The sequence below is a fragment of the Phyllobates terribilis genome, unplaced genomic scaffold (genome assembly GCF_046119375.1).
Source record: "Phyllobates terribilis strain yellow unplaced genomic scaffold, ASM4611937v1 Scaffold_28__1_contigs__length_16237799, whole genome shotgun sequence".
Classification (NCBI taxonomy): domain Eukaryota; kingdom Metazoa; phylum Chordata; class Amphibia; order Anura; family Dendrobatidae; genus Phyllobates; species Phyllobates terribilis.
In genome coordinates, this window is record NW_027362788.1 from 7,515,727 (window position 1) to 7,526,578 (window position 10,852).

Here is a 10,852-nt window from a genome sequence, read left to right on the forward strand (position 1 = left end):
ACTTTTAAAAATGCTTCGGAACTCTTCCATTGTTCTCGGAATTCCGCTGAAGTTTAAGAATGCTTCGGAACTCTTTCATTGTTCTCGGAATTCTGCTGAAGTTTAAAAATGCTTCGGAACTCTTCCATTGTTCTCGGAATTCCGCTGACGCTTAAAAATGCTTCACAACTCTTCCATTGTTCACGGAATTCCGCTGACTTTTAAAAATGCTTCGGAACTCTTCGATTGTTTTCAAAATTCCGCTGATGTTTAAAAATGCTTCAGAACTCTTCCATTGTTCTCGGAATTCTGGTGAAGTTTAAAAATGCTTCGGAACTCTTACATTGTTCTCAGAATTCCGCTGAAGTTTAAGCATGCTTTGGTACCCTTCTATTGTTCTCGGAATTCTGCTGACTTTTAAAAATGCTTCAGAACTCTTCCATTGTGCCAGGAATTCTGCTGAAGTTTAAAAATGCTTCGGAACTCTTCCATTGTTCTCGGAATTCCGCAGACTTTTAAAAATGCTTCGGAACTCTTCCATTGTTCTCGGAATTCCGCTGACTTTTAAAAATGCTTTGGAACTCTTCCATTGTTCTCGGAATTCCGCTGAAGTTTAAGAATGTTTTGGAATTCTTCCATTGTTCTCGGAATTCTGCTGAAGTTTTGAAGTTTAAAAATGCTTCGGAATTCTTCCATTGTTCTCGGAATTCCGCTGAAACTTAAAAATGCTTCACAACTCTTCTATTTTTCTCAGAATTCCGCTGACTTTTAAAAATGCTTCAGAACTCTTCCATTGTTCTCGGAATTCCGCTGACGTTTAAAAATGCTTCGGAACTCTTCCATTGTTCTCGGAATTCCGCTGACGCTTAAAATTGCTTCAAAACTCTTCCATTGTTCTCGGAATTCCGCTGAAGTTTAAGAATGCTTCGGAACTCTTCCATTGTTCTCGGAATTCTGCTGAAGTTTTGAAGTTTAAAAATGCTTCGGAATTCTTCCATTGTTCTCGGAATTCCGCTGACACTTAAAAATGCTTCACAACTCTTCTATTTTTCTCAGAATTCCGCTGACTTTTAAAAAAGCTTCAGAACTCTTCCATTGTTCTCGGAATTCCGCTGACGTTTAAAAATGCTTCGGAACTCTTCCATTGTTCTCGGAATTCCGCTGACGCTTAAAATTGCTTCAAAACTCTTCAATTGTTCTCGGAATTCCGCTGAAGTTTAAGAATGCTTCGGAACTCTTCCATTGTTCTCGGAATTCTGCTGAAGTTTTGAAGTTTAAAAATGCTTCGGAATTCTTCCATTGTTCTCAGAATTCCGCTGACGCTCAAAAAATGCTTCACAACTCTTCTATTGTTCTCGGAATTCCGCTGACATTTAAAAATGCTTCGGAACTCTTCCATTGTTCTCGGAATTCTGCTGAAGTTTAAGAATGCTTCGGAACTCTTCCATTGTTCTCGGAATTCTGCTGAAGTTTAAAAATGCTTCGGAACTCTTCCATTGTTCTCGGAATTCCGCTGACATTTAAAAATGCTTCGGAACTCTTCCAGTGTTCAGAGAATTCCGCTGACGTTTAAAAATGCTTCGGAAATCTTCCATTGTTTTCAAAATTCCGCTGACGTTTAAAAATGCTTCAGAACTCTTCCATTGTTCTCGGAATTCCGCTGACGTTTAAAAATGCTTCGAGACTCTTCCATTGTTCTCGGAATTCCGGTGAAGTTTAAAAATGCTTCGGAACTCTTACATTGTTCTCAGAATTCCGCTGAAGTTTAAACATGCTTTGGTACCCTTCTATTGTTCTCGGAATACTGCTGACTTTTAAAAATGCTTCGGAACTCTTCCATTGTTCTCGGAATTCTGCTGACTTTTAAAAATGCTTCGGAACTCTTCCATTGTTCTCGGAATTCCGCTGAAGTTTAAGAATGCTTCGGAACTCTTTCATTGTTCTCGGAATTCTGCTGAAGTTTAAAAATGCTTCGGAACTCTTCCATTGTTCTCGGAATTCCGCTGACGCTTAAAAATGCTTCACAACTCTTCCATTGTTCACGGAATTCCGCTGACTTTTAAAAATGCTTCGGAACTCTTCGATTGTTTTCAAAATTCCGCTGATGTTTAAAAATGCTTCAGAACTCTTCCATTGTTCTCGGAATTCTGGTGAAGTTTAAAAATGCTTCGGAACTCTTACATTGTTCTCAGAATTCCGCTGAAGTTTAAGCATGCTTTGGTACCCTTCTATTGTTCTCGGAATTCTGCTGACTTTTAAAAATGCTTCAGAACTCTTCCATTGTGCCAGGAATTCTGCTGAAGTTTAAAAATGCTTCGGAACTCTTCCATTGTTCTCGGAATTCCGCAGACTTTTAAAAATGCTTCGGAACTCTTCCATTGTTCTCGGAATTCCGCTGACTTTTAAAAATGCTTTGGAACTCTTCCATTGTTCTCGGAATTCCGCTGAAGTTTAAGAATGTTTTGGAATTCTTCCATTGTTCTCGGAATTCTGCTGAAGTTTTGAAGTTTAAAAATGCTTCGGAATTCTTCCATTGTTCTCGGAATTCCGCTGAAACTTAAAAATGCTTCACAACTCTTCTATTTTTCTCAGAATTCCGCTGACTTTTAAAAATGCTTCAGAACTCTTCCATTGTTCTCGGAATTCCGCTGACGTTTAAAAATGCTTCGGAACTCTTCCATTGTTCTCGGAATTCCGCTGACGCTTAAAATTGCTTCCAAACTCTTCCATTGTTCTCGGAATTCCGCTGAAGTTTAAGAATGCTTCGGAACTCTTCCATTGTTCTCGGAATTCTGCTGAAGTTTTGAAGTTTAAAAATGCTTCGGAATTCTTCCATTGTTCTCAGAATTCCGCTGACGCTTAAAAATGCTTCACAACTCTTCTATTGTTCTCGGAATTCCGCTGACGTTTAAAAATGCTTCAGAACTCTTCCATTGTTCTCGGAATTCCGCTGATGTTTAAAAATGCTTCGGAACTCTTCCATTGTTCTCGGAATTCCGGTGAAGTTTAAAAATGCTTCGGAACTCTTACATTGTTCTCAGAATTCCGCTGAAGTTTAAACATGCTTTGGTACCCTTCTATTGTTCTCGGAATTCTGCTGACTTTGAAAAATGCTTCAGAACTCTTCCATTGTTCCAGGAATTCTGCTGAAGTGTAAAAATGCTTCGGAACTCTTCCATTGTTCTCGGAATTCCGCTGACTTTTAAAAATGCTTCGGAACTCTTCCATTGTTCTCGGAATTCTGCTGACGTTTAAAAATGCTTCGGAACTCTTCCATTGTTCTCGGAATTCCGCTGACGTTTAAAAATGCTTCGGAACTCTTCCATTGTTCTCGGAATTCCGGTGAAGTTTAAAAATGCTTCGGAACTCTTACATTGTTCTCAGAATTCCGCTGAAGTTTAAACATGCTTTGGTACCCTTCTATTGTTCTCGGAATTCTGCTGACTTTTAAAAATGCTTCAGAACTCTTCCATTGTGCCAGGAATTCTGCTGAAGTTTAAAAATGCTTCGGAACTCTTCCATTGTTCTCGGAATTCCGCTGACTTTTAAAAATGCTTCGGAACTCTTCCATTGTTCTCGGAATTCCGCTGAAGTTTAAGAATGCTTCGGAATTCTTCCATTGTTCTCGGAATTCTGCTGAATTTTTGAAGTTTAAAAATGCTTTGGAATTCTTCCATTGTTCTCGGAATTCCGCTGACGCTTAAAAATGCTTCACAACTCTTCTATTTTTCTCAGAATTCCGCTGACTTTTAAAAATGCTTCAGAACTCTTCCAATGTTCTCGGAATTCCGCTGACGTTTAAAAATGCTTCGGAACTCTTCCATTGTTCTCGGAATTCCGCTGACATTTAAAAAGGCTTCAGAACTCTTCCATTGTTCTCGGAATTCTGCTGAAGTTTAAAAATGCTTCGGAACTCTTCCATTGTTCTCGGAATTCTGCTGACGTTTAAAAATGCTTCGGAACTCTTCCATTGTTCTCGGAATTCCGCTGACGTTTAAAATAGCTTCACAACTCTTCCATTGTTCTCGGAATTCCGCTGACATTTAAAAATGCTTCGGAACTCTTCCAGTGTTCGCAGAATTCCGCTGACGTTTAAAAATGCTTCGGAAATCTTCCATTGTTTTCAAAATTCCGCTGACGTTTAAAAATGCTTCAGAACTCTTCCATTATTCTCGGAATTCCGCTGACGTTTAAAAATGCTTCGGGACTCTTCCATTGTTCTCGGAATTCCGGTGAAGTTTAAAAATTCTACGGAACTCTTACATTGTTCTCAGAATTCCGCTGAAGTTTAAACATGCTTTGGTACCCTTCTATTGTTCTCGGAATTCTGCTGACTTTTAAAAATGCTTCGGAACTCTTACATTGTTCTCGGAATTCCGCTGACTTTAAAAAATGCTTCGGAACTCTTCCATTGTTCCCGGAATTCTGCTGAAATTTAAGAATGCTTCGGAACTCTTTCATTGTTCTCGGAATTCTGCTGAAGTTTAAAAATGCTTCGGAACTCTTCCATTGTTCTCGGAATTCCGCTAACGCTTAAAAATGCTTCACAACTCTTCCATTGTTCACGGAATTCCGCTGACTTTTAAAAATGCTTTGGAACTCTTCGATTGTTTTCAAAATTCCGCTGACGTTTAAAAATGCTTCAGAACTCTTCCATTGTTCTCGGAATTCCGGTGAAGTTTAAAAATGCTTCGGAACTCTTACATTGTTCTCAGAATTCCGCTGAAGTTTAAACATGCTTTGGTACCCTTCTATTGTTTTCGGAATTATGCTGACTTTTAAAAATGCTTCAGAACTCTTCCATTGTGCCAGGAATTCTGCTGAAGTTTAAAAATGCTTCGGAACTCTTCCATTGTTCTCGGAATTCCGCTGACATTTAAAAATGCTTCGGAACTCTTCCATTGTTCTCGGAATTCCGTTGACTTTTAAAAATGCTTCGGAACTCTTCCATTGTTCTCGCAATTCCGCTGAAGTTTAAGAATGCTTCGGAATTCTTCCATTGTTCTCGGAATTCTGCTGAAGTTTTGAAGTTTAAAAATGCTTCGGAATTCTTCCATTGTTCTCGGAATTCCGCTGACGCTTAAAAATGCTTTACAACTCTTCTATTTTTCTCAGAATTCCGCTGACTTTTAAAAATGCTTCAGAACTCTTCCATTGTTCTCGGAATTCCGCTGACGTTTAAAAATGCTTCGGAACTCTTCCATTGTTCTCGGAATTCCACTGACGCTTAAAATTGCTTCAAAACTCTTCCATTGTTCTCGGAATTCCGCTGAAGTTTAAGAATGCTTCGGAACTCTTCCATTGTGCTCGTAATTCTGCTGAAGTTTAAGAATGCTTCGGAATTCTACCATTGTTCTCGGAATTCTGCTGAAGTTTTGAAGTTTAAAAATGCTTCGGAATTCTTCCATTGTTCTCGGAATTCCGCTGACGCTTAAAAATGCTTCACAACTCTTCTATTGTTCTCAGAATTCCGCTGACTTTTAAAAATGCTTCAGAACTCTTCCTTTGTTCTCGGAATTCCGCTGACGTTTAAAAATGCTTCGGAACTCTTCCATTGTTTTCGGAATTCCGCTGACGCTTAAAATTGCTTCAAAACTCTTCCATTGTTCTCGGAATTCCGCTGAAGTTTAAGAATGCTTCGGAACTCTTCCATTGTGCTCGTAATTCTGCTGAAGTTTAAGAATGCTTCGGAATTCTACCATTGTTCTCGGAATTCTGCTGAAGTTTTGAAGTTTAAAAATGCTTCGGAATTCTTCCATTGTTCTCGGAATTCTTCTGACGTTTAAAAATGCTTCACAACTCTTCTATTGTTCTCAGAATTCCGCTGACTTTTAAAAATGCTTCAGAACTCTTCCTTTGCTCTCGGAATTCCGCTGAAGTTTAAGAATGCTTCGGAACTCTTCCATTGTTCTCGGAATTCTGCTGAAGTTTTGAAGTTTAAAAATGCTTCGGAATTCTTCCATTGTTCTCAGAATTCCGCTGACGCTTAAAAATGCTTCACAACTCTTCTATTGTTCTCGGAATTCCGCTGACGTTTAAAAATGCTTCAGAACTCTTCCATTGTTCTCGGAATTCCGCTGATGTTTAAAAATGCTTCGGAACTCTTCCATTGTTCTCGGAATTCCGGTGATGTTTAAAAATGCTTCGGAACTCTTACATTGTTCTCAGAATTCCGCTGAAGTTTAAACATGCTTTGGTACCCTTCTATTGTTCTCGGAATTCTGCTGACTTTGAAAAATGCTTCAGAACTCTTCCATTGTTCCAGGAATTCTGCTGAAGTGTAAAAATGCTTCGGAACTCTTCCATTGTTCTCGGAATTCCGCTGACTTTTAAAAATGCTTCGGAACTCTTCCATTGTTCTCGGAATTCCGCTGAAGTTTAAGAATGCTTCGGAATTCTTCCATTGCTTTCGGAATTCTGCTGAAGTTTTGAAGTTTAAAAATGCTTCGGAATTCTTCCATTGTTCTCGGAATTCCGCTCACGCTTAAAAATGCTTCACAACTCTTCTATTTTTCTCAGAATTCCGCTGACTTTTAAAAATGCTTCAGAACTCTTCCATTGTTCTCGGAATTCCGTTGACGTTTAAAAATGCTTCGGAACTCTTCCATTGTTCTCGGAATTCTGCTGAAGTTTAAGAATGCTTCGGAACTCTTCCATTGTTCTCGGAATTCTGCTGAAGTTTAAAAATGCTTCGGAATTCTTCCATTGTTCTCGGAATTCTGCTGAAGTTTTGAAGTTTAAAAATGCTTCAGAACTCTTCCATTGTTCTCGGAATTCCGCTGACGTTTAAAAATGCTTCGGAACTCTTCCATTGTTCTCGGAATTCCGCTGACGCTTAAAATTGCTTCAAAACTCTTCCATTGTTCTCGGAATTCCGCTGAAGTTTAAGAATGCTTCGGAACTCTTCCATTGTTCTCGGAATTCTGCTGAAGTTTTGAAGTTTAAAAATGCTTCGGAATTCTTCCATTGTTCTCAGAATTCCGCTGACGCTTAAAAATGCTTCACAACTCTTCTATTGTTCCCGGAATTCCGCTGACATTTAAAAATGCTTCAGAACTTTTCCATTGTTCTCGGAATTCCGCTGACGCTTAAAATTGCTTCAAAACTCTTCCATTGTTCTCGGAATTCCGCTGAAGTTTAAGAATGCTTCGGAACTCTTCCATTGTTCTCGGAATTCTGCTGAAGTTTTGAAGTTTAAAAATGCTTCGGAATTCTTCCATTGTTCTCGGATTTCCGGTGACGCTTAAAAATGCTTCACAACTCTTCCATTGTTAACGGAATTCCGCTGACTTTTAAAAATGCTTTGGAACTCTTCGATTGTTTTCAAAATTCCGCTGACGTTTAAAAATGCTTCAGAACTCTTCCATTGTTCTCGGAATTCCGGTGAAGTTTAAAAATGCTTCGGAACTCTTACATTGTTCTCAGAATTCCGCTGAAGTTTTAACATGCTTTGGTACCCTACTATTGTTCTCGGAATTCTGCTGACTTTTAAAAATGGTTCAGAACTCTTCCATTGTGCCAGGACTTCTGCTGAAGTTTAAAAATGCTTCGGAACTCTTCCATTGTTCTCGGAATTCCGCTGACTTTTAAAAATGCTTCGGAACTCTTCCATTGTTCTCGGAATTCCGCTGACTTTTAAAAATGCTTTGGAATTCTTCCATTGTTCTCGGAATTCTGCTGAAGTTTTGAAGTTTAAAAATGCTTCGGAATTCTTCCATTGTTCTCGGAATTCCGCTGACGCTTAAAAATGCTTCACAACTCTTCTATTTTTCTCAGAATTCCGCTGACTTTTAAAAATGCTTCAGAACTCTTCCATTGTTCTCGGAATTCCGCTGACTTTTAAAAATGCTTCGGAACTCTTCCATTGTTCTCGGAATTCCGCTGAAACTTAAAATTGCTTCAAAACTCTTCCATTGTTCTCGGAATTCCGCTGAAGTTTTGAAGTTTAAAAATGCTTCGGAATTCTTCCATTGTGCTCAGAATTCCGCTGACGCTTAAAAATGCTTCACAACTCTTCTATTGTTCTCGGAATTCCGCTGACATTTAAAAATGCTTCGGAACTCTTCCATTGCTCTCGGAATTCCGCTGAAGTTTATGAATGCTTCGGAACTCTTCCATTGTTCTCGGAATTCTGCTGAAGTTTAAAAATGCTTCGGAATTCTTCCATTGTTCTCGGAATTCCGCTGACGCTTAAAAATGCTTCACAACTCTTCTATTGTTCTCAGAATTCCGCTGACTTTTAAAAATGCTTCAGAACTCTTCCATTGTTCTCGGAATTCCGCTGACGTTTAAAAATGCTTCGGAACTCTTCCATTGTTCTCGGAATTCCGCTGACGCTTAAAATTGCTTCAAAACTCTTCCATTGTTCTCGGAATTCCGCTGAAGTTTAAGAATGCTTCGGAACTCTTCCATTGTTCTCGGAATTCTGCTGAAGTTTTGAAGTTTAAAAATGCTTTGGAATTCTTCCATTGTTCTCAGAATTCCGCTGACGCTTAAAAATGCTTCACAACTCTTCTATTGTTCTCGGAATTCCGCTGACGTTTAAAAATGCTTAAGAACTCTTCCATTGTTCTCGGAATTCCGCTGATGTTTAAAAATGCTTCGGAACTCTTCCATTGTTCTCGGAATTCCGGTGAAGTTTAAACATGCTTTGGTACCCTTCTATGGTTCTCGGAATTCTGCTGACTTTGAAAAATGCTTCAGAACTCTTCCATTGTTCCAGGAATTCTGCTGAAGTGTAAAAATGCTTCGGAACTCTTCCATTGTTCTCGGAATCCCGCTGACTTTTGAAAATGCTTCGGAACTCTTCCATTGTTCTCGGAATTCCGCTGAAGTTTAAGAATGCTTCGGAATTCTTCCACTGTTCTCGGAATTCTGCTGAAGTTTTGAAGTTTAAAAATGCTTCGGAATTCTTCCATTGTTCTCGGAATTCCGCTGACACTTAAAAATGCTTCACAACTCTTCTATTTTTCTCAGAATTCCGCTGACTTTTAAAAAAGCTTCAGAACTCTTCCATTGTTCTCGGAATTCCGCTAACGTTTAAATATGCTTCGGAACTCTTCCATTGTTCTCGGAATTCCGCTGACGCTTAAAATTGCTTCAAAACTCTTCAATTGTTCTCGGAATTCCGCTGAAGTTTAAGAATGCTTCGGAACTCTTCCATTGTTCTCGGAATTCTGCTGAAGTTTTGAAGTTTAAAAATGCTTCGGAATTCTTCCATTGTTCTCAGAATTCCGCTGACGCTTAAAAATGCTTCACAACTCTTCTATTGTTCTCGGAATTCCGCTGACATTTAAAAATGCTTCGGAACTCTTCCATTGTTCTCGGAATTCTGCTGAAGTTTAAGAATGCTTCGGAACTCTTCCATTGTTCTCGGAATTCTGCTGAAGTTTAAGAATGCTTCGGAACTCTTCCATTGTTCTCGGAATTCTGCTGAAGTTTAAAAATGCTTCGGATCTCTTCCATTGTTCTCGGAATTCCGCTGACATTTAAAAATGCTTCGGAACTCTTCCAGTGTTCAGAGAATTCCGCTGACGTTTAAAAATGCTTCGGAAATCTTCCATTGTTTTCAAAATTCCGCTGACGTTTAAAAATGCTTCAGAACTCTTCCATTGTTCTCGGAATTCCGCTGACGTTTAAAAATGCTTCGAGACTCTTCCATTGTTCTCGGAATTCCGGTGAAGTTTAAAAATGCTTCGGAACTCTTACATTGTTCTCAGAATTCCGCTGAAGTTTAAACATGCTTTGGTACCCTTCTATTGTTCTCGGAATACTGCTGACTTTTAAAAATGCTTCGGAACTCTTCCATTGTTCTCGGAATTCTGCTGACTTTTAAAAATGCTTCGGAACTCTTCCATTGTTCTCGGAATTCCGCTGAAGTTTAAGAATGCTTCGGAACTCTTTCATTGTTCTCGGAATTCTGCTGAAGTTTAAAAATGCTTCGGAACTCTTCCATTGTTCTCGGAATTCCGCTGACGCTTAAAAATGCTTCACAACTCTTCCATTGTTCACGGAATTCCACTGACTTTTAAAAATGCTTCGGAACTCTTCGATTGTTTTCAAAATTCCACTGATGTTTAAAAATGCTTCAGAACTCTTCCATTGTTCTCGGAATTCTGGTGAAGTTTAAAAATGCTTCGGAACTCTTACATTGTTCTCAGAATTCCGCTGAAGTTTAAGCATGCTTTGGTACACTTCTATTGTTCTCGGAATTCTGCTGACTTTTAAAAATGCTTCAGAACTCTTCCATTGTGCCAGGAATTCTGCTGAAGTTTAAAAATGCTTCGGAACTCTTCCATTGTTCTCGGAATTCCGCAGACTTTTAAAAATGCTTCGGAACTCTTCCATTGTTCTCGGAATTCCGCTGACTTTTAAAAATGCTTTGGAACTCTTCCATTGTTCTCGGAATTCCGCTGAAGTTTAAGAATGCTTTGGAATTCTTCCATTGTTCTCGGAATTCTGCTGAAGTTTTGAAGTTTAAAAATGCTTCGGAATTCTTCCATTGTTCTCGGAATTCCGCTGACGCTTAAAAATGCTTCACAACTCTTCTATTTTTCTCAGAATTCCGCTGACTTTTAAAAATGCTTCAGAACTCTTCCATTGTTCTCGGAATTCCGCTGACGTTTAAAAATGCTTCGGAACTCTTCCATTGTTCTCGGAATTCCGCTGACGCTTAAAATTGCTTCAAAACTCTTCCATTGTTCTCGGAATTCCGCTGAAGTTTAAGAATGCTTCGGAACTCTTCCATTGTTCTCGGAATTCTGCTGAAGTTTTGAAGTTTAAAAATGCTTCGGAATTCTTCCATTGTTCTCAGAATTCCGCTGACGCTTAAAAATGCTTCACAACTCTTCTATTGTTCTCGGAATTCCGCTGA